This window comes from Lolium rigidum, chromosome 5 (assembly GCF_022539505.1).
Source record: "Lolium rigidum isolate FL_2022 chromosome 5, APGP_CSIRO_Lrig_0.1, whole genome shotgun sequence".
Taxonomy (NCBI): domain Eukaryota; kingdom Viridiplantae; phylum Streptophyta; class Magnoliopsida; order Poales; family Poaceae; genus Lolium; species Lolium rigidum.
The window spans coordinates 202,573,206-202,596,011 of NC_061512.1; positions in this window are offsets into that span (position 1 = coordinate 202,573,206).

Genomic DNA, 22,806 nt, shown 5'->3' on the forward strand with positions numbered 1-22,806 from the left:
GCGTCTGTTTGCTTTTATTTTTGTTTTTGTTTGAATAAAGTTGGATCCCGCCATCCTTGTATTGGAGATATTACGCTCCGCTTTTTCATATGGAACACTTGTGTTCTTAGTTGTGCTTTAATGTTCATGGCGAAGGCTGAAAATTGCTTCGTTGATTGCTATTTGGTTGGAATCAGAAAATGCTTCATATGGTTTGGAAAACTTGAAACTTGGCAATTGTTTTGAGATCTCATAGATCATGTTTAAGCTCTTGAATCATGTAGTTTAATCTATTAGTGGAGAACTACCATAGAGCTTGTTAAAATTTGGTTTGCATGATTGGTCTCTCTAAGTCTAGATATTTTCTGGTAAAGTGTTTGAACAACAAGGAAGATAGTGTAGAGTCTTATAATGCTTGCAATATGTTCTTGTGTAAGTTTTGTTGTACCTGTTCATACTTGTGTTTGCTTCGAACAACCTTGCTAGCCAAAGCCTTGTACTGAGAGGAAATGCTTCTCGTGCATCCAAACACCTTGAGCCAAAACCCATGCCATTTGTGTCCATCATATCTACCTACTATGTGGTATTTTTCTGCCATTCCAAAGTAAATTACTTGAGTGCTACCTTTAAAATTTCATTCCTTTGTCTTTGCAATATATAGCTCATGGGAAAATAGCTTAAAAACTATTGTGGTGATGAATATGTAGTTATGTGTCTTAGTTCTTATAAGTTGCTTGTTGAGCGGTAACCATGTTTCTGGGGACGCCATCAACTTTTTACCTTTGTTGGATATCATGTGAGATGCTATGCATGTTCGTCTTGTCTGAAGTAAGGGTGATGTCATGATAAAATGGTTTGAGTATGCATATGTTAGAGAAGAGCATTGGGCCGCTAACTAAAGCCATGTATCATGGTGGAAGTTTTCAGTTTGGACATACATCCTCAATCTCTTATGAGAATATTATCTGTTGTTGAATGCTTAAGCATTAAAAGAGGAGTCCATTATCTGTTGTCTATGTTGTCCCGGTATGGATGTCTTAAGTTGAGATCTATTAAAAACGAGAAATCAAATGCAATTGATCTCCTTGGACCTTTGTACAGGCGGCATAGAGGTACCCCTTTGTGACACTTGGTTGAAACATATGTTATGCAATGATAATCCATGTAATCCAAACTGATTAGGACAAGGTGCGGGCACTATTGGTATTCTATGCATGAGGCTTGCAACTTGTAGGAAGTATTATGCATAGCGCATATGAATTATTACTACCGTTGACAAAATTGTTTCTATGTTTTCAAAATAAAAGCTCTAGCACAAAAACAGTAATCCATGCTTCCCTCTGCGAAGGGCCATTCTTTTACTTTATGTTGAGTCAGTTTACCTACTTCTTTCTATCTTAGAAGCAAACACTTATGTTAACTGTGTGCATTGATTCTTACATGTTTACTTATTGCACTTGTTATATTACTCTATGTTGACAAATATCCATGAGATATACATGTTACAAGTTGAAAGCAACTGCTGAAACTTAATCATCCTTTGTGTTGCTTCAATGCATTCTACTTTGAATTTATTGCTTTATGAGTTAACTCTTATGCAAGTCTTGTTGATACTTGTCTTGAAAGTACTATTCATGAAAAGTTTTGCTATATGATTCAATTGTTTAGTCATTATCTTTTGTTAGCAATCTTTTGCTTCGAATCACTCCATCCATCTCATATGTTTTACAATAATGTTGATCAAGGTTATGTTGGTAGCATGTCACTTCAGAAATTATTTGTTGTTATCGTTTACCTACTCGAGGGCGAGTAGGAACTAAGCTTGGGGATGCTTGATACGTCTCAAACGTATCTATAATTTCTTATGTTCCATGCTACTTTTATGACAATACTCACATGTTTTATACATACTTTACATCATTATTATGCATTTTCCGGCATTAACCTATTAACAAGATGCCGAAGCGCCAGTTGTTGTTTTCTGCTGTTTTTGGTTTCAGAAATCCTACAAAGGAAATATTCTCGGAATTGGACGAAATCAACGCCCAGGGTCTTATTTTTCCACGAAGCTTCCAGAAGACCGAAGAGTATACGAAGTGGGGCCACGAGGGGCCGAGACCATAGGGCGGCGCGGCCTGGCCCTTGGCCGCGCCGGCCTATGGTGTGGGGCCCCCTCCAACCCTACCCTTCCGCCTACTTATAGCCTTCGTCGCGAAAACCTCTGTACCGAGAGCCACGATACGGAAATACTTCCAGAGACGCCGCCGCCGCCAATCCCATCTCGGGGGATTCAGGAGATCGCCTCCGGCACCCTGCCGGAGAGGGGAATCATCACCGGAGGGCTCTACATCATCATGCCCGCCTCTGGATTGATGCGTGAGTAGTTCATCCTTGGACTATGAGTCCATAGCAGTAGCTAGTTGGTTGTCTTCTCCTCTTGTGCTATCATGTTTAGATCTTGTGAGCTGCCTAACATGATCAAGATCATCTATTTGTAATGCTACATGTTGTGTTTGGTGGGATCCGATGAATATAGAATATTATGTCAAGTTGATTATCAATCTATCATATATGTGTTGTTTATGTTCTTGCATGCTCTCCGTTGCTAGTAGAGGCTCTGGCCAAGTTGATACTTGTAACTCCAAGAGGGGGTATTTATGCTCGATAGTGGGTTCATGCCTCCATTGAATGCGGGACAGTGTGACGAAAGTTCTAAGGTTGTGGATGTGCTTGTTGCTACTAGGGATAAAACATCGATGCTTTGTCTAAGGATATTTGTGTTGATTACATTACGCACCATACTTAATGCAATTGTCTGTTGTTTGCAACTTAATACTGAAAGGGGTGCGGATGCTAACCTGAAGGTGGACTATTTAGGCATAGATGCATGCTGGATAGCGGTCTATGTACTTTGTCGTAATGCCCTGATTAAATCTCATAGTGATCATCATGATATGTATTGAATCTTTATTTGTCAATTTCCCACCTGTAATTTGTTCACCCAGCATGTTATTTATCTTATTGGAGAGACACCACTAGTGAACTTTGGACCCCGGTCCATTCTTTTACATCTGAATATAATCTACTGCAATCATTGTTCTCTACTGTTCTTTGCAAACAAACATCATCTTCCACACAACACGTTTAATCCATTGTTTTCAGCAAGCCGGTGAGATTGACAACCTCACTGTTACGTTGGGGCAAAGTATCTTCATTGTGTTGTGCAGGTTCCACGTTGGCGCCGGTTTCACTGGTGTTGCGCCGCACTACACTCCTCCACCAACAACCTTCACGTGTTCCTTGACTCCTACCGGTTCGATAACCTTGGTTTCATATTGAGGGAAACTTGCTTCTATACGCATCACACCTTCCACTTGGGGTTCCCAACGGACGTGTGCTTCACGCGTGTCAAATATGACCACAGAAGCATTTCTTCCAAGTCATTAGTCTAGGATTTTAGTTTAAGATCAAATGATGTAATCTTTCTTTTTATTTATATTTATTTTCCATTAAATTCTTGTATCAAGAATATTGTAAAGACAATGTATGTGTGTGTATATCAATAAAGCTCAAGGTTTCTCTATGAGCTTGATTGTATTTGTAATAATTCTATTTCTAAATAGTTGTTGTATTCATAACTCAATTTGAAATTCAAAGTCATTTGAATTTATGTGTTGTATTTAAATTATGAATTTCTTTTCCTTATTCACTATTGCTTATTGTTTATTCTTGAGTTATTAATTCAATATTACTTGTCAAATGAAATCAAATCCCAAAATCAACAAGATACAAAAGAGTTCATGTCAAAATTCATAACTCATCTTGCCTAACCCTAATTGCAATTTGAGAGATAACCTCGATCCCTCTTAGGTTTAGTTGCAATAAGGCGCGAAAATTTTCCTCGTTTTGCGATGAAATGCACATCCCATTCCTAAATCTACCCTTTGTTGTTCCTATATTCTGGGTTATTATAGGGAGCCCAGCTGAGGCCAAAGTGTTTAACCCAAACATTGCAAAGCTAGATTCCAAAACAGTCAGCTGCTACTTCATTGGGTATCCTGAAAAATCAAAAGGTTTTCGTTTCTACTGTCCAGACAGATATACAAAGTTTGTAGAAACGAGACACGCTGTTTTCTTAGAGGATGAAATGATGAGGGGGAGCACACGGTAGTTCGGAAAATTGATCTTGAGGAGAAGCGGGTGTATGCACCCAATCCGATGATTTAGGAGCCATTTTTCTCACTATCTGTTGTACCTGCACCGACAGTCCCTGAGGTTGTGGTGCAAGCACCTGTTACAACTCCACCCGTGGCAATAATGAGTGAAGATCCAGAACCTGTCCTTCAGGAGCCGATTGAACCCACTATTGCACATGAGGAGAAGATGCAACAACCACCTCTCGATGATGTGCCAACAGATGTTGAGGCACATAATGTGCCAACAATAGTGGCCCCTAGGAGGTCTCAAAGAGTTAAAAGATCAGCTATTCCTGATGATTATAAAGTTTATAAAACAAAAGTAGCCCATATGGAGGGTGATCCCACTTCATATGAAGAATCCATGAGAAGTGCTAACTCATCGAAGTGGTTGGAGGCCATGGAATATGAGATGAAATCGATGAGTTCCAACGATGTTTGGGACTTGGTAGAAATTCCCAAAGGAGCCAAAATAGTAGGCTGTAAATGGGTCTTCAAGATTAAATGTGACTCTAGAGGGAACATCGAAAAATATAAGGCACGACTTATGGCAAAAGGCTATACACAGATAGAAGGAGTAGATTACAATGAGACATTTTCTCCAGTCTCATGTAAAGATTCCTTCAGAATAATAATGGTATTAGTGGCACATTTTGATTTAGAGTTACATTAGATGGATGTAAAGACGACATTTCCAAATGGAGAGTTAGAAGAAAATGTCTACATGAAACAACCGAAAGGTTTTGTTGTGGAAGGAAAAGAACATTGGGATGCCGCCTAAAGAAATCCATTTATGGATTAAAGCAAGCACCTAGACAGTGGAATCTAAAGTTTGATGATACAATTAAGAGATTTGGTTTTGAATCGAATGTAGGGACAACTATGTGTCCATCATAGTTAGGACGATTCCACTGTCAGCCTGTTATTCATACATTTGAAACAACTGTGTGTCCATCAATAAAGAAACATCTGCTCCTGCAGTTGGCACAGCATATGCCAGTCGAGCCGGCGCAGAAGGTCCGGCTCCCATCAGATAGATCAGAGGTCGCCCTGTAAGATTATGTTAATATTACAATAACACATAACAACTCCGTGTATTAGTTAAAATGCACAGAAGTAAATGTACCTGAGCCGTGGAAAGCAAAAGGCCGCTGCACGTACATGTACGGACCCTGAGACGGTGCCGACTGAGCCGAGAAAGCGGCGGAAAAGGGTGGACGTGAAAAGGATGCCGGCGCCTGGTACGAACGAGCGGTCGAGACGGAGCTCGAGGACGACGCGGGGTGACGTGGATACAGAGGTATGGCCTGGGTCCCGCCATAGTTAACCGAGGTACTGTACCTCATGGCGACTGCGAGGATGCTGTCGTACGCCTGCTCGTGCTCCTGAGGTCCCATGGCCTGCAGCCGGCACTTCGCGTCAAGCGCGATCTGCACCACCTCGGCTAGCGTGTTGTGCTGCGCACAAAAATACCACACGTTAGAGCAAGTACAATAGAGTCCAGTCAGCTGGCTATAAGACATTAAATAATATATCTTAGATGAGTTGGAGGAGAGAGAAGGGGAGAGAGAAGAGAGGTGGGCTACTATACAATAGCCAGCTCTTGCACGCGTCTCCTGTACACTTTGTGAGAGTGAAAGGTGGGCCATGTGTTAGTAAAGTAGTTCATTTCTTATAGCCAACTATTATACATGTTAGCTATATGGTGACTACAAATGACATGGCATCTTGTTATAGCCAACAGTTGGTTATACTATTGGAATTGCTCTTATAATGAATAGTAATATAAAAATGGAGATCCTAAAAAACGGGCGCCAGTACAGGCGTCGTTTCCAGCGGGCGTATAATTTGAAGCGCACTCGCGGGCGCGTTGACCGCTCCTTCCTCGCCTCGTTCCCCAAGCCGAGCCGCGCTCCCGCTCCTCATCTTGCCTCCTACCCTCCGCCTTTCTCTCCCCCGCCATGCCTTCCTCAATCTCACTGTCCAGAGGCGCCTCGCGAGGCCGACCACGCTAGTTGGGCCAACCCGGAGAACCGAGCCCTCCGCCGCCGGCGAGGGCCTTCCTATGGACGATCGCCAGAGTTTCTCTTTCGTCTTCCACTGTTCGGATCGAGGACGCGAGCCTGGCAGGACATGGACGCCCCTAGAACCTCCGAGATCCGGCGGGCCGCGCGCCGCCCTTCAGGTCAGTCCTTTGTCCGTCCAAGGCGCCGCACGGCCTCTCTCCGGTGGCAGTCATGCAGCGAGGTCGACGTGGTCCTGGACACAGCCATGGCAGAGGCAGCACCTGTGCTCCATCTCCTCCATCTCCATGTTCCCTGTATGGGGCGTAGATGGTTGGATGCGATTGAGTCATCGATGAGAAGAAACTAGGAGTGGGTGTACTGCTATGAGGATTGGGGAACAGTTTGGATGTCAGCGCCGGTGGATTCTTGGCGTTGGTGTGCTACCAGTGAGAGCCTTGTGTGCTACCAGTGGGAGCCTTGTGTGCTCCTACAGTTTGGGCTACGAGCTCATTGTCATCATCGTGTAGATATATAAAACGGTCTCTGCACAGTGCTCATAGGGTGGATAAGTTATGAGTTATGGTGTGGGTAACATATATACTATAGTGTGAATAACTCACGTGTTGTAGGTGGGTAACTTTTAGCTCAAAAAAAGTCAGCGGAACATATCAACATGTTTAGGGTGGGTAACTTTGATGTTCCGGGGTGGGTCACTTTAATGTTCCGGGGTGGGTCACTTTAATGTTTCAGGGTAAATGACTTAAGTATTACAGCCTGGATAACACCCATGTTTTAGGTAGCTGCGTATTGATGTAGAATGGCATGACCACATCTAAAACTGACAGGTATTCTGGCATATGTCACACATGCGCATGATAGCTCTTGAAGCTTGACATGCACGCGAAGATTGGAAACGAGGGAGAGCGGTCCGAAATGTTCGGCCTGAATGTACTCTTTGTCCGATGCAAAAAACACCTTCACACAAGTTGTTTATAGGGTGAGTAACTTACGTGGTGGGTAATGTATATACTATGTTCTGAATCAGTCACGTGTTAGAGGAGGGTAACTTTTAAAAATTTGAAAACAAAGTCGGCGAAACATATCAACCTGTTCTGGGGTGGGTGACTTAAGTGCTATAGCTTGGATAACATACATATGTTGTAGGTCCTGACTAGATTTAGTCTTTGTTTCACACTTGTTCTTGGCCCTGTCGGCACACAGCGGGTAACTTTGATGTTACAGCGTAGAACGACAACTAAATAATTGCGTGATGGTAGCTATACCCTAGACATGTTGCTAACTCCGTGCGTGACAGATCCACCGTGAATTAAAATCGATAGTAGTCGCGCGAAAATTTAGGTGTTCGCATTTAATGCAGATGAGTCCTACATATAGACTGGCTGTACATTGAATTCGGTTGGCAGGGTAAGTCCTACATATAATTCATGACCATAGTTGTAGATATGTTTTGGTTGCCATTGGTCTATAACTTAGTCGAACATGGTAGGGTAAGTCCTACATATATAGTGTTGGTACCTCGTGTGATATCCGGTGGATAATCCTATGTAGAAGACAAGTGTTTTCGATGAATAGCTTTAATTTGAATATCTTGTTAAAAAAATTGTGGGCATCCTTATAGTGATATCATGGGTAACTTTTTGTTTATCTGGTGGCTTATTCTGTAAACACAATGCACCATGTTTTATTTGGATGGGCAGTCCATCTGAAAACCCTAGAACATCAGTGCACATAGAGTGGATAACTTGAACCAAATTATGTGGGTAGCTTCAGCTTACATCATGTGTAACTCTTGTGTTATATCGTGGGTCACTATGCTAACATCAGGCATTTTCTAACAATTCTGTTTTCACTTGCAAATTACAGTACAATGATGGACATACATAGTGAAATGACAGAGAAAGCTTCAAAGGTCGACATAGGCAGTGATATACATGTATTTGAACTTTGAAGAAGAATTAGGGCATGCCCAATGCACTGCCCTAGAGGTAGTGCTTCACATCTTTAGCTAGGTTTGGATGGTCCAAAGTATGTTCGGATAAGGAAGCAGCCTACTCTTCAAGAAGTGGGATCTTAAGCCTTAAAAGCATGCTTTTTGGAGAGAGAAAGAGATACATAGTGTCATATTTGTAGGGTCTCTTCTCTCTTTTTTCTGACTAAAGTTATAACTTCCATTGGAGAGATAAAATTCACCATGTTGTTTCTGACAACTTTTTTACATGGAGCATCTACTTGTGTATGCCACCATTGCTCATGCCCTTAGGAAGTGATCAAGATCTGCTTTCCCCTTGTTTTGTCTTGTTTTGTCTTGGAGAGGAAGTTGATCGCAGTGAGGCTCACTTTTTCCAGTCCTTTTTTGATCCAATCCTTTCTGTCTGTTGTAGCCTTTTCTATCTGTACCCGGTGGAGGAGAAGGTCTGCATTATTCGGTGGATAAGGGCATGAGCAATGGAGGCAGCTGTCCAACTAGTCTTGGATAAAACTTTTGACATATGCATGTCATGTTATAGCCCCATTAATATGTCTTTCTATCAAAAGCTGATTTGGTTTTTCTCTTTCTCTCTCACATTTTCACTCAGTTTTCACTTTATAGCTGAAGAGGCTGCCTCCTAATGAAGAGGCTGCCTCCTTATCCCAACCAATATAAAGCTGCTAGGCAACCAGGGGCGGGCCCAAATTTTTGATTATGGGTATTCAAAATTGTAAAAATAATTATATTAAAAAAGTTTGTAAAATAATTTAATTATGGAGTAATGATCATACATATTTCATATTTTCTTGAGAAACCTTCACATTGAAGGATATTTGTGCCTGAGAAATATATGAATTTACCAAAACTTTAAATTCTTAAAATTTTGAACAATTGAAGCTAACATGAAAAAGTAATTGTAGAATAAACACTATATGATCTTCCTATAACAGAAATACATGCACCAAAGTTATTTTGCAAAGAAAAAACAACAAATGCATACATGGGGGGTTGAACTCAAGACCAAATGAATAAATAGTTCAAACCAAACCATTTCACTACGTCAACAATCTTGTCATATTTGGACCGTTTTTCTTTTCATATATTCATTGAACATTTATTTATATATATATATCACGTTATTTGTCAAATTATTTTGGGTATTCAACTGAATACCCTTGATTTGAAGTGGGCCCGCCCCTGCAGGCAACACCCTTGGGGCTATGCATTGGCCATACCCTAAGCATCCTCCTTGACCGAGGATGCGCTTCAACGTGATTAGGGGTGGGGTTGATTAGCTGGCGTGGACTGGGTCGCGGTTCGCTGCACCTTCGTCGCCGGAAGCGCGCGTGGCGCGGAACGTGTGATCGCGGGGGCGCCCGCTGGGAACTGAAATCCAGCGGGCAGATTTACACGCCCGTAACGTAGTCGCGTCCTATAAAAAAAATACGATTGCACTAGGCAAACTCACCCTCGTGTCGGCGTTCTTATCCCGTCGCACCGGGTACGTGGCGGACGGAAGGGTCCTATGGAGGTCCGGGATCGATGGCGGGGGCGGGAGAGGAGGAACGTACATCACCCGCGTCCGAGTCATCGGGACGTACCACGTAAGGTACGCTGTCCAGGCCGCGTCGTCGTGGGGGCGGTCCTCAGTGACAACATGAACCGGCGCGTCAGCCCAGTCATCGACGTACGACTGCAGCTTCTCGGCCCACCGTGTCGATGCCCCAATCCCCTTCCACGACCAAAATAAACAAATTTATTAGCAAGTCAACCTTGTAACGCATTGAAATGTTAACAGCTTGAAAAGGAGAGGAACAGCCGAGGAGGATCCCCTGATTACTCCCCCCCTTCGACACGGCCGTACCCGTACACAAGTCAACCACCTGTAGGTCGCCGACAGCACAGCGTTGGCCCAGCTGATCTGGGGCATGGCGTCCACGTCTGCGTCGGCGATCATCCGAGCGTAGGGGATCAACAACTTGGACACCGAGTCCCCTGCAGACTCGCACAACATCACGTACCCAAACAACCAAAGCAAGTACGCCTCCAGAAACCTGTTGATTATCCAAGGTTGCTAGATATATTTAGCTCCAACTACGTACAGTACTGTATGTGTGGCCAGGAACTAGTTAAAAGCTACAGATTGCCACTTCGATTCGACCAACTATATTCAAAACCTTTTTTTACGACATTTAAATTAGGAAAGAAAATAGACAAGTTTAGCGGATTTTAAATTTTCCTCGGTGTGTCTCTGGCACGACGTCATCCGCCATGTAATCGGCCTGCAAAAAAAGTCAACGTTACGTTTCTTTTTACATGTATAGAAAAAAATGAAGAAGGAGAGGTCAATGTACGTACGCTGAACTACTGCAACCAGGTCGAGGTGGGTCCGTGCGCGCAGTCCAAGGGCTGGTACGGCGCGGGGGCGCGATCGTTCGCGAACCGAGCTAGAAACTCGTCACGCCATCCGTTGCCGACTGTTAGAAGTAAAGTTGAGAGGCAAAGGAGAGAGAAAACAAATAATTCAACTATATTCTTCATTGATCAACAAGGGGTATTTATACAGGGTTTCCCGTCTGTTCGGGAAGTCGGTTACAAGAGGAGGCGTCTGTAGGAGATGCCTGTTAGATGAAAAGGTGTCTGTACAAGTAAGAGGCGTCCGTACGGACGGCGATGGTTTGGGCACTAATTAACTGCCTATGGCAGTTAGGATCTAATCCTAACACTCCCCCTTGCACAAAGCAACGTCTTGTATCCCTTGTATAACCTTGACAATATTCCATGTAGTCTTGATGATCTTTGAAGCTTATAATCTCTCCTCTAAAAACCCTGTGGGAAAAATATGAGGAGACTAGTGTGTATGATATGTTGCTAAAACTCCTTAAAAACCTAGTGGGAAAAATAAGGAGAAAATGGTGCAACATATAATGGTTGGATATGTTGTTAAAACTCCTTCGAAAACCCAGTGGGAAAGTAAGGAGAAAATGACACAACATATAATTGGTATTGTCTCTTTGTTAACTCAATATGAGAAAAACCTTGTAAAAGGGAAAAATCCATAGAGTTTAGAGAACAATATATGTCGTATATACTTTCCTAAAAACCCCGTTGGGTAAAACAGAAAATATGACATATCATCTTGTGTTGATATTACCTCATTAAAAACCTTGATGAGAACCTGTGTAGTAAACTCATAAAGGGAAAAAGAGTGTAATATGATGCTTTGAACATGATTGATTCAGGAAGATACTCCCCCTGATTCTTGCAATTTTGGAAGCCGTCGCATACCAATTCCATACAATACTTATGGAATACTGAAGTTGGTAGAAACTTCGTGAACAAACCAACAACATTATTGTGTGATTTGACTTGCAAGATGTTTATTCCCCAACTCTTCTGTAGTTGGTGGAGATAAAACAATCTAGAGGCAATATGCTTAGTGATATTGCTCTTGATGTATCATGTTTGCATCCATGCAACACAAGCAACATTATCTGTGTAGATAATGACTGATGGTTCAAGAGAACCAATACCACATGACTCATATATGTGGTTTATCATTCCGTAAAGCTACACGTGTTAACGCGGCTTTGTATTTTAGAATGATTGGTAGGTGTAGTCACCAGAGTCTGTCTCGAAGACATCAATGGAGCGACAATTCTACCATGTTGATACACATTGTGGGGATCATTCAAGTAGCCAACATCAATGTATCCTGATGATATTGGAGTTCAGATTTCTCTGAAATTACAAGAATATGTCAAGTAATGTGTGGTGTCTTGGAGATATCGAAAGATATTCTTGATTCCCAACCAATTGCATTGGTGGGTCCAATGGCACTGAGATATGGAACTTCAAGTTCCAACATCCCTTCTACATCATCCCGTGGTTTGAGTGAATCTTTCTCTACGTCTAGAGATCGAACAACCGGCATGGGAGATGTATATGACTTATCCATTTTCAGTTTCTCCAATATTTATAATATAAGCAACTTGGTGTACCATAATACTTAAGTGAAGTAGCTTGACTTGTAGTATCAAGCATTGTTTGGGTTAAACCAAATTCTTCATCTCAAATTCCGTCCTTAGGATGATCACGTGCTTCATCATTGCAAGAGAAATACTTGTGTATGACAAAAACGCATGAGTAATCATCATTGTAGGAGTAATTATTGTGTATAACAAACTCACTACATCGGTTGTACCAGAATATACCGACAACAATAAGCCATGTTGTGACTTATTAAATTTACATAATACATGTTGCATTTCATTTCGATTTAGATTGAGATTCCATCAGGAACTATACATGTCCAAATCTAGTGATCCACATGGATATGTAGTCACTACATCTATCAACTGCATAGATAGATGATTTTGTACCGCCAATGATATAACGTATCGGAAATAGGATTTTACTCACATATGGAGATTAGGTCTCGGATCTCTGCGTAAATCCGACCTTATGCTACAAGCCTTGCTTTCTCACCACCTTGTTATCTCATTCCGTTGCTGGAAGAGAACATATTGAACCGCATAGGGAATTCATTCGGAGGAGCGAGGCTAATTCTGCTTGGATTGCACTCTTCGATTGTTTCAATCCAAGCAAGTGGTTTACACTCTGCCATGGCCATGGTCTTTGGATCTGAATCATTATGAAGGATGTTTGCAATCATACAAGAGAAATATTGTCGACATTTGTAGGCTTTAATCATATGATTCTCCAGAATCAATATAGTTGGAGGAAATATCAAGCACCCATGATGACTCTTCGTGATTTCCCAATACGCGTGAGTCTGGGTGTTCCGATGTCCCAACCAGTGTGTGCAAACTGAAGCTGGGTCGTGGAGGTTTCCCTTCCACTGGGTGTATACTACCCATCAGGTGTTTATCAATGCTAGGTTGATATGTATTTACTGATTTAGAGGATTTCTCCTCGTCTTTCCTTGTTGCTTGCAGGAAGCTAGATCCTGGTTAGAGGCCGTACTACTCCCCCTCTTTTAAGAAATAGGGAGTTGAGTGGTTTTTATTGGTACCTCCACTCTTTCGGGCGCATTTCTAATCGGATTAAAGGATTATATAACACCTTTGAGATCAGTAAATGAATATGGCAGGTTATTTGTGAATTGTTGCAAATTTGTGAATCTTAGACATATAGTCCATATTCTCGAGTACGTGGACATGAGGAGGAACGTGGAGTTCCAAATGATTTCCTGGCATTCTATTTGGTACTTGAAATCTCCCCCTAATGCCTGGAAATATCCATCCTTCAATATTTGCAATAAGCGTACAAGGCTATATATGAACAGATCCCTTATAAGGAGTTCAAGGTACTTAGTGATCGACGGAGATTTGTACCCCACATAGATCCCTAATTTGTGGGCCTATGATGTACGCTGCGGTGGTGAGATCGGTACGCGTGAAGCGATTCCGAACTTACGCAGATGGGAAATGCTCGGAGGATTTCCACGTATCAATTGCGAGAGGAAGTTCTGCGATATGCAGTTAGTTAGTCAAGGGTGTGTAAAGCCGCATGACTCCAACGTGAAGTTGGTAAAATTTCAACTCATTAACAAAGGTCGTGCAATGAGCCCGATCCTCTTGCTCAGATATTCAACCAAACCTTTTGTGTATGGACATATGTGACAAATTGCTGAACTCCAATCTTCGAAAGCCATGCAATAATTATTGGAGGCACATGAAGAGAATTTTGCATCATTGTCCATTCGAATTGATTATAATTTGTTTTCAGTCCACACTATGGTTGGAAGAGGCCACAAATATCACCTCGAATGCATTCGATTGAGGGACTTAAGTGATCCAGCTTTGATCTTGAGGTATATGAGAACCTTAAAATGGGCTACATATCCGATGATTGAGAAAACTTAGCTTCATGCAAATCATGACCAATGGAATTGATTTGTAGGCAACATGTGCTACGGGTTGGTTATACGTGTAGTACAATCCAAACAATAGAGAGGGGACCTTTTCAAATACTTATTCCTCATCCATCGGATTGGCTCCCGTAGAAATCTATATATCGAATTAGAGAGTTTTCATTGTGGAAATCTTTATCAAATATATAGAAGACATTCAATCTTATTCATACCAGAGTGCTGATACAATATATTGTAAAATACAATATATATGTTCTATTACAACAACAAAAATGGACATGAATAAATCGATCACTAAGGAGATAATGAGACTAGTTAAAGTCTCCAAACATGTCGGTTGAGGCATACTCAATGATCATGTTCTCCGTGCCCATAGGGTCTTGTGACCGCTAGAGAGTCATGGTGTTGCAATTTCGAAGAGAAACATCTCGCGAACAACCATCTCTATTAGTGCAATCTGGATGAAGGTTGAAGTAAGCTTCAAACCTCTTTTCCTGAGGTCCTTTGCATGCTAGGGATTGTTAATACAGAATAACCAGATGTTGGTGGTGTGGCATTCCTCTGTCATATGCGTATAGCATTCACACTCGATCTGGATGTATGTTGCCTTGTGATGTACATGACAACATACTTTTACTCTTCTGTCAGCGGCGTGGCTCCAGTCGGAGGTGAATCCTGTGAGGCTTGGATTGCACGCATTATCCCATGAAACGCAAGAGTGATCTTGATGGTCATGTTCCATGTAGTGTAGTTGTGGCCATTGAGGGCAAATGCCTCAAATCCTTTTTCGGCCATCATTTATTTACGTGCGTGAACCAGAGATTATTAATTTACAATTGGTAAATCAAAAACCATCATGGTTATGTTGTAATGAATTTTGCAAAATTAATAAAGATTCAAGGCGTTGGCTTGAAATCATTAGTGTGAACCTCAAATTGTTAAGTATGACACTTTGTAGATAATCTCCAAAAGAAATTTTGGAGTCCGTCTCTCGGCACTAGAGAGTATAATCTGATGGAATCAGTAGATACTCCTAGTTCTAGTGCCTTATGTCATAACTTAATAGAATGTATGAGAGTTTACTTTGTAAAGCAATCCTAGTAGTGAAGATAATCTGCGATGCAGTAGATCCACACACTACAATATGATCCCAAAACATAAATTTTGAAGAGGTTCACTTCAAATTTTGCATTTATCAATTCGTGCTCGTATTAAGCCAAAGGCTCAATTAAGACGATGAACTGATTTTATTTGCAAGAAATTTTCTAGAAAAAGAAATCTCAATTGCAAAATATTGGATGTAATAATCTCAATATGTAAACAAAAACATGGAAATTTATATCACATCACATTGCTCTGGAATACATGGCTCAACAGGTTTACAGTACATGAAATCAAATACTGCAATTTAAACATGGCCTTAAACAGAATTAGAAACTAGAGTAGTTCTACTGTTAATAGACCGGATTGTTAAAAGTCCATAGACGGATTGTTAAAAGTCCAGAAAAAAAAATCCTCTAGCAATCTTTGGCCAAAGGATGTGTCTGGGGAGTGGGGCAGCCGAGTGGGCCGGCTAATTTTTTGATAGAGGCGGTTAACGCCACGAGCGGATGGGATCGGGACGATCGCTGATACCGCTCGGTCAACGCCACGCCTCCACTACCATTTGCCCCTGCCGCCGCGTGGGCGGCCTTCAACGACGGCCGAATTGATTCCCGCCGCGGACGTCCTCGTCGGAGGAGTCACCGGGGAGGTGGGTGCCGGCGGCGACGCCATTCGCCAGCCGAGCGCCGCCGGGCTCCATGTGCCAGCACGGCCGTCCGCGACCGCTCGATGACGGGCTGGGAACCGGGAGGCTGAAGGCCAAGGGGCGGCGCGTGCCGCTTGTGCGCGGCGAAGGCGGAGGCGGGCTTCGGGGACGGCAGGCGCGGTGGCGCGACTGCATCGACGGGTGCTGCGCGGAAGGAGTTGCTCACGCCAAAGCCGAAGGCCAAGGCGGAGGCTCCGGTCGGCGCCGAGACGAAAGCGAGGGCGTTGCTCTCGGGGACTTGCACGTGAGGCGCGCCACCGGCGGCAACATCAGGAGCGGCGCGCCGGCTCCGATTTGAGACGGGAGCCGCAACACAACCTCCTTGTCTTCATCGTCGACGACGACAGTGCCGCCCTCCGGAGGCAGGGTGCCTCAACAGGGGCGACGGCCGGATGAGCGCGGCAGGGACACGACCCTCACTCGTAGTGGAGACACCAGTCCGGCGGCGCTAGAGAGCCGGGTCGATGTTCTCGTCGGCCCCGAGCATAGGCGCGGCCGGACCGGCAAGAAGCCAGACAGGCAAGGCTGGCTCGAGGGGCTGCATCGAGTAGGGGCCGGCCGCGGCGGTTGTTGTTGCGGCGGCAGCGAGGGACGGAATGGCGACGCCGGCCATCATCTCGAAGCAGATGGATGAACAACGACAGGCATCTATGAGGCATTGTATCTCACCTTTTACCTGTGTATGTATAAGGCATTGTATCTATAAGGCTTGGTGCGGCCGGACCGGCAAGAAGCCAGTCGGGCACGACGGGCTGGAGAGGCGCCGGCGGCTGCACCGGCTGGTTCGAGGGCCCCGCGCCGTTCCGGTGATGGCGACGGAAGTCCTGGCGGTTCCAACCTCCACGCCGGAAGCGGCGGAGGTCGTCGCGCACATGGCGCTGGAAGCGCCGGATTCCTCCCACACCATGGCGGCGGTGGCGAGCGACGAAGCGACGACCACGGCCGTCGGTGCGAAGGAGGCGAAGAAGCAGGTACATCGGAACTCGAGGCATGGTTCCGATTCTCACCTTTTCCCCTGTTCTTCTCCTCCTGTTCTTCTCGATCTCGAATCGCTCAGATGTAGAGCGTGCTGATAACGTGTTAGAAGTAAAGTTGAGAGGCAAAGGAGAGAGAAAACAAATAATTCAACTATATTCTTCATTGATCAACAAGGGGTATTTATACAGGGTTTCCCGTCTGTTCGGGAAGTCGGTTACAAGAGGAGGCGTCTGTAGGAGATGCCTGTTAGATGAAAAGGTGTCTGTACAAGTAAGAGGCGTCCGTACGGACGGCGATGGTTTGGGCACTAATTAACTGCCTATGGCAGTTAGGATCTAATCCTAACACCGACGTCCCTAGCCCCCATTGCCTGGCCTGCACACGGAAGGCCAAACAAGAGCGCCACGTCCTGCCAGAGTCACCGTCATCTCTCCGACGGAGAAGTGGAACGTGTGGGTCTCGGGCCGCTACCGGTCTAGAAGCACGCAGAGGAGAGGGAAGTCGTACTGGAACCGTGTCATGCGCTCCGCCGGACGAACCTGAGCCCGGAGCTTGTCCCCCTCGACTAACCGCGCTAGAGGCTAACCGCGCTAGAGGCAGTAATCCTGCTGCGCGTAGCCTGAAACACGAAATCGAACAAAATACAATTTATTTAATAGAAAAACTTTAATAAACAAAGATAAATACAGTAATAAACCGTCGTTTACGTACTTGGGGATCCAGAGCTGGTGTATCGGCATCAGCATGCGGGAAGTCCGAGCACGTATAGTGCCAAGGGACTGTCCGAGAACAGCCGACCGGTATGACCGGTGCTTCTCCTCGACGTCCTGGGTGAACAGCTCTGGGCGCACGTAATTCACCGGCGGCTGAGCCATAGCTACAGAAAAAATTTGTAATGTTTGTAACAATTTGTAACAAAATACAGGTATTTCTATCAATTTCTAAGAAAATACAGGTATTTTCAGCAATTTCTAATAAAATCAATGTATTTCTACCAATTTCTAAGAAAATTCAGGTATTTCTATGAATTTCTAAGAAAATACAGGTACTTCTATGAATTTCTAATAAAATCCATGTATTTCTATCAATTTCTAAGAAAGTCCAGGTATTTCTAACAATTTGTAAGTAAAATACAGGTACTTCTACAAATTTCTCGGAAAATACAGGTATTTATATCAATTTCTAAGAAAATCCAGATATTTCTATGAGTTTCTAAGAAAATACATGTACTTCTATGAATTTCTAATAAAATTCATGTATTTCTATCAATTTCTAAGAAAATCCAGGAATTTCTATCAATTTCTAAGAAAATATAGGTATTTCTATGAATTTCTAAAAACTACAGGTATTTATATCAATTTCTAAGAATATCCAGATGTTTCTAACAATTTCTAAGAAAATCCAGGTATTTTCTCACCAGTTTGTTCTGTGTTCTGCCAGGTGGGGTCGACAAAAACTTTTCGAGGGGCCTTTAACGACTCAAATTGGCACAAAACTATTTGTTTTTTTGAAACACGCACAAAACAAATTCAGTATCATGAAAAATAATTCGTCTGCCTTGAGTCTGTGATGTAGGCTGTAGGCACCAGTATATATCGGCAGTAAAACTTCTCCAGACTATGGACGGTACACTCCCATGTCTGGGAATACCGGAGCAATCTTGGCACAGGATTCATTTTCAGCGTATCTTCGGTTAAAAGAACATATCTCTTGAGTTTTCGGCTGAAGAAAAACTCAAATTATAGACAAAACATAAACATGAAGCGTAGTCCATCATGGTTAAGAATTTCGTGAAGAACCACGATCTTGACAAGAACAAGAAGTGTAATGGGTCAATTGGGATAGTATCAGTACGCCTGTAGCTATTGAACTCAGCAGGCTTCCAGCCGTAAGAAATGAGCTTCATACGACTCTGACAGCATAGCAGTGAGCCTCATACATATGCAGTTCCACAAATATTCCACATATTCAGTTCCCTGCGTATAACCTTGCGTGCTTAAACTGAAGTAATACTGTGGACTGAAGTAATACTGTGGCATATTTCAGTCAAATTCCATGAGCATGAACTGGATAAAAATCAGTTCAGATACTGTTCACATCAAACTTTAGTCGAAAACTGTATTTCATATGTGGGAGAGGGCTAAGAGAGAGAGGAGTTTAGATATCGCAAGAGAGTAGGCTTAGGCGGAGTGGGGGTGTGTGTGTGTTCTCGGGCTGGATGTTCGCATCCGGTTACCGAATCTTGTTAATGTTGTTGCTCTCTTCTATAAAGATAAGGCACGCTTTGCGCGTGCTCTCGAAAAAAAAAAGAAAACTGTATTTCCTTCAAGGAATATAAACTTACCTGCAGAGTTGTTCATCTCTCCAAGTAATTTGTCTAGACAAACGAACTGAGATAATAACTCAAATAGGATAAATAAATTGCATAGTTCTCTGAGACATAGCCAAAAATCTTTGGTTGAATTTAAAGAAAGAACATCACAGCATGAAAGAGAACACAAGCAGTGCACACTAGTCTAAAGCATTACACCCAACGGTTTTCAATTCCAGCTTCCAAGTAGCTGTGTGCACATGTTCAGTTCGATTTGAAGTGACTCTGCGCTTGTGCCCACCGTGAGCTGAACAAACACTGAGTCATCATTGATGGCGAGAGCAATCACCCTGCAGCACGATCTGCAAAGACATTACACAGAAACTTCAAACCATGGCCATGCTATAGTTCAATGTTCACAAATAAAGTATACAAACTAATTATTAGTTACACACCATAAAGGAGACGAACAGAAAATATGTCAACAACTTCCTAGGAACATTCTATCAATTATCAAGGTTGACACTTTATAGGTCGAACCGAACCAAAACTGCCCGCATGGGAAGAACACTACGCTACTTAACCAATCAGGAAGATCGGTGCTGGTTAACTCAGTACTCACACTGATCCCCACACATGGTGTTTGCACTAAAAATAGACTAGATAAGAGCATATGGGGATCCTTTGGAAAGGAGAAGTTGAAGCCGACGGAGGGCACTGTGTGGTCAAATGGGCAAAGGTAGAAAGGCAAAAGAAATTTGGAGGATTAGGCATTATTGATCTTGAGCTGTTCAGTAGGGCATTGTGCTTATGGTGGCTCTGATATGGGTGGACGGGCCTGCACAGACCTTGGCTCATCATCAATCCACCAGTCAGCTGTCAGGTGGCAATCGATAGGCAATTTTTCAGAGCAAGCATGAGGATAACCATATGAGATGGCAGAGGCAAAGTTTTGGCAATCCTCGTGACTGAACAGGTGGATGCCGATGGACATCGCCCCTAACCTGTACAAATTGGCATGGAGGAAGAATAGTTTGACTTTGACACGTGACAGTAATGTTTGAGCAAAGCTGGACAAGGGGACTATGGACTCTGGAGGATAGCAGGGATCAATGAAATGGCTTTTTTTAATGAAGGCTGAATTTGTTCAATTTTGGGATACGGCGAGTCTTTCTAAACGAAGAACTAGATCAGATTGCTTGGAGATGGACTGTGAGGGGGAGCGGGGGGGTGTTTGTACACTGCCAAAGTTGGCCTACTCAATGCAATTATGCAAATTTTCACGTGGCTGTAAGAACTCCGCCTGTGTTGACTGGAAGACTAGCTCTCAGCCTACTCGTCTCAACATAGCAGGTCCCAAGCCCTGGCAAAGGAGGAGGGCGGGTGTTAGGCGTGGCGAGCCAACCTCGTACTTAGCCGTTCTATGGAGATGAAACCTATTAGCCTACCACAACTTGCTTGGGACATAAGACTATGTTGTTGTTGTTGTTGTTGGCTGTGTAGTGTAAGATTCTTATGGCAGACAAGCTGACCGAAAGGAATTGACCACGCAATCCCTTGTCTGTTCCATGTTATCCAGAACCAGAAACAACTTCTCGTTGATGATACATGCACAAACATGATCGGAATTCAAAACTGAATATAAGCATTAAGGGTCGTTGGTCATTGATGCTACATGCATTTTGAGCAGTGCCAAGCAGGGTTAAAGCAGAGATCCTTGTGTGCACAACCTGGACCATTTTGAAGGAGTAGAACATGCACATCTTTCCAGGAAGAACAACACCCCCATTGTAGGTCGTACATGAAGTCAATGAGGAGACTGTCATGCACAAGCAGGCTTGTGGTGCTCAAGTATTGAACTTCCTATTATGTTTAGGTCTTCAAGAGCTAGAATTTATCAATTTTTTTTTGTTATCAAACCTATGTAAAGAAAGAGCTACTATGTTTCGGTCTTCAAGCACTACTGCTTGCTTCTCCCCCTTAAATGACAACAGTAGTGCACCTACTTTTCTTTCAATAGCCAAGGTTCAAAAAAGCGATGAGCGCTAAGCGAGCGGTGAGGCTCTGCCTAAAAGAACTATTGCTTAAGCGAGCTTAAGCGTCGCTTAAGCGTGCAGGGCAAAACAGGCATATGTAAGCCTAAAATAGAAAATATTGAATAACCTCACGTAGTTCTATGTTATTTTTGGTCTAACAAGAGGCCCAACAAGATACCTCTTGCTTCACAGGCCCAACAAGACGCATCTTGCTTCACAGGCCCAATAAGAGGAAGTACATTGATCCCCTCCAACAGGCCCAATAACCTCACACACGTCAAATAAGTCGATCCCCTCCTGCTTCCCAGCCTTCCCAGGTCGTAGCCGCCACTCACGCACGCCGCCTCTCTCACTTCAATCCCCTCGATCTGGACTGGGAGTGGATGAGGGGAACGAGCTGCTGGAGGAAGCGGTCCCTGTTTAGGCGGCCTTGAGGAAGATCTAGAGGGCGGAGAGGAAGAGGAGATTGACCAGCGGCGCGGAAGAGCTCCAATGGTGCCGCCTCTTGCTTCTGCCTCGACACGGGAGTGGAATTGGACGAGTACAGGATTCCTAGCCCTAACCCTCTTGCTTCTGCCTCGAAACTGCGCGAGAGCCCGCCTCCACAACTCCTCGCTTTTCCTATCGCTCAGGCCAAAAGCTGAGCAGAAGGGCTCCGCTTCGCTCTAATCTACGCTTAAGCGTACGCTTAGTAACGCTTTTTTGAACCATGTCAATAGCAGAAAGAGCTTGGCAAACATGGGATTTACCTGGAGTGAAGAAGCTCATGTAAGGAAAGAATGGGTAGTCTATGACTACATCCTCTCCCTCACACACCTTCATGTAGATGCCATCATTCGTCGCCATGAAAATGATATGGCCAGAATCATTTGGGCCCTTTGCAATGCACATCATATCCGGCAAGTTGCTGGGGTCAGCAATGGCAAGGCGCAGATTCTCGAGCTGGATGACCCTAAGCTGTGTCCATCGCACAACTCCATCGAGCGTCTCCAGTGACCACAGGTCGAGGCTGTAATGTCTGAGGCCAGCGTATATCAGACCGCCATCCTCCGCCGCTATCACATTGTCATCGATCAGCGCCGCCGACGGTGGCTACCGGGACTCCGGGAGGGGGAGGGTTTGTGATGCGCATCGGGTTCGTGCTGCTTTTGTTAGCGGAGAAGCGTGGGCCGTTGCCTTCTCCCAAATAGGCCCAATAAACCAATTCCATATTCATGGGCCGGGCTCTCGTGATGCGCGTCTCGCATATGAAATGCAGGCATGCAGTCCATAACGGAGAACCATCCGGTTGCGATGATCTTGGTTGAGCCGAACTAGGTAGTGGCACGCACACACGGCCGGTCGAGTCCTCACTCCTCAGCGGCTCAGCAGTCACAGCACATCACTTTCCCCCTCCCAAACCCTCGCCGCCGCCTGAGCTGTCGGATGACCTCGTCGGCGAGATCCTCCTCCGCCTCCCGCCGGACGACCCCGCTTGCCTCCTCCCACGCGTGCAAGCGCTGGCGCCGCATCCTCGCCGACCCGGCCTTCCGCCGCCGCCACCGGGAGCTCCACCCGACGCCCCCCAATCCTGGGGTTCCTCCGCATCGTGAAGGGTGACCAGC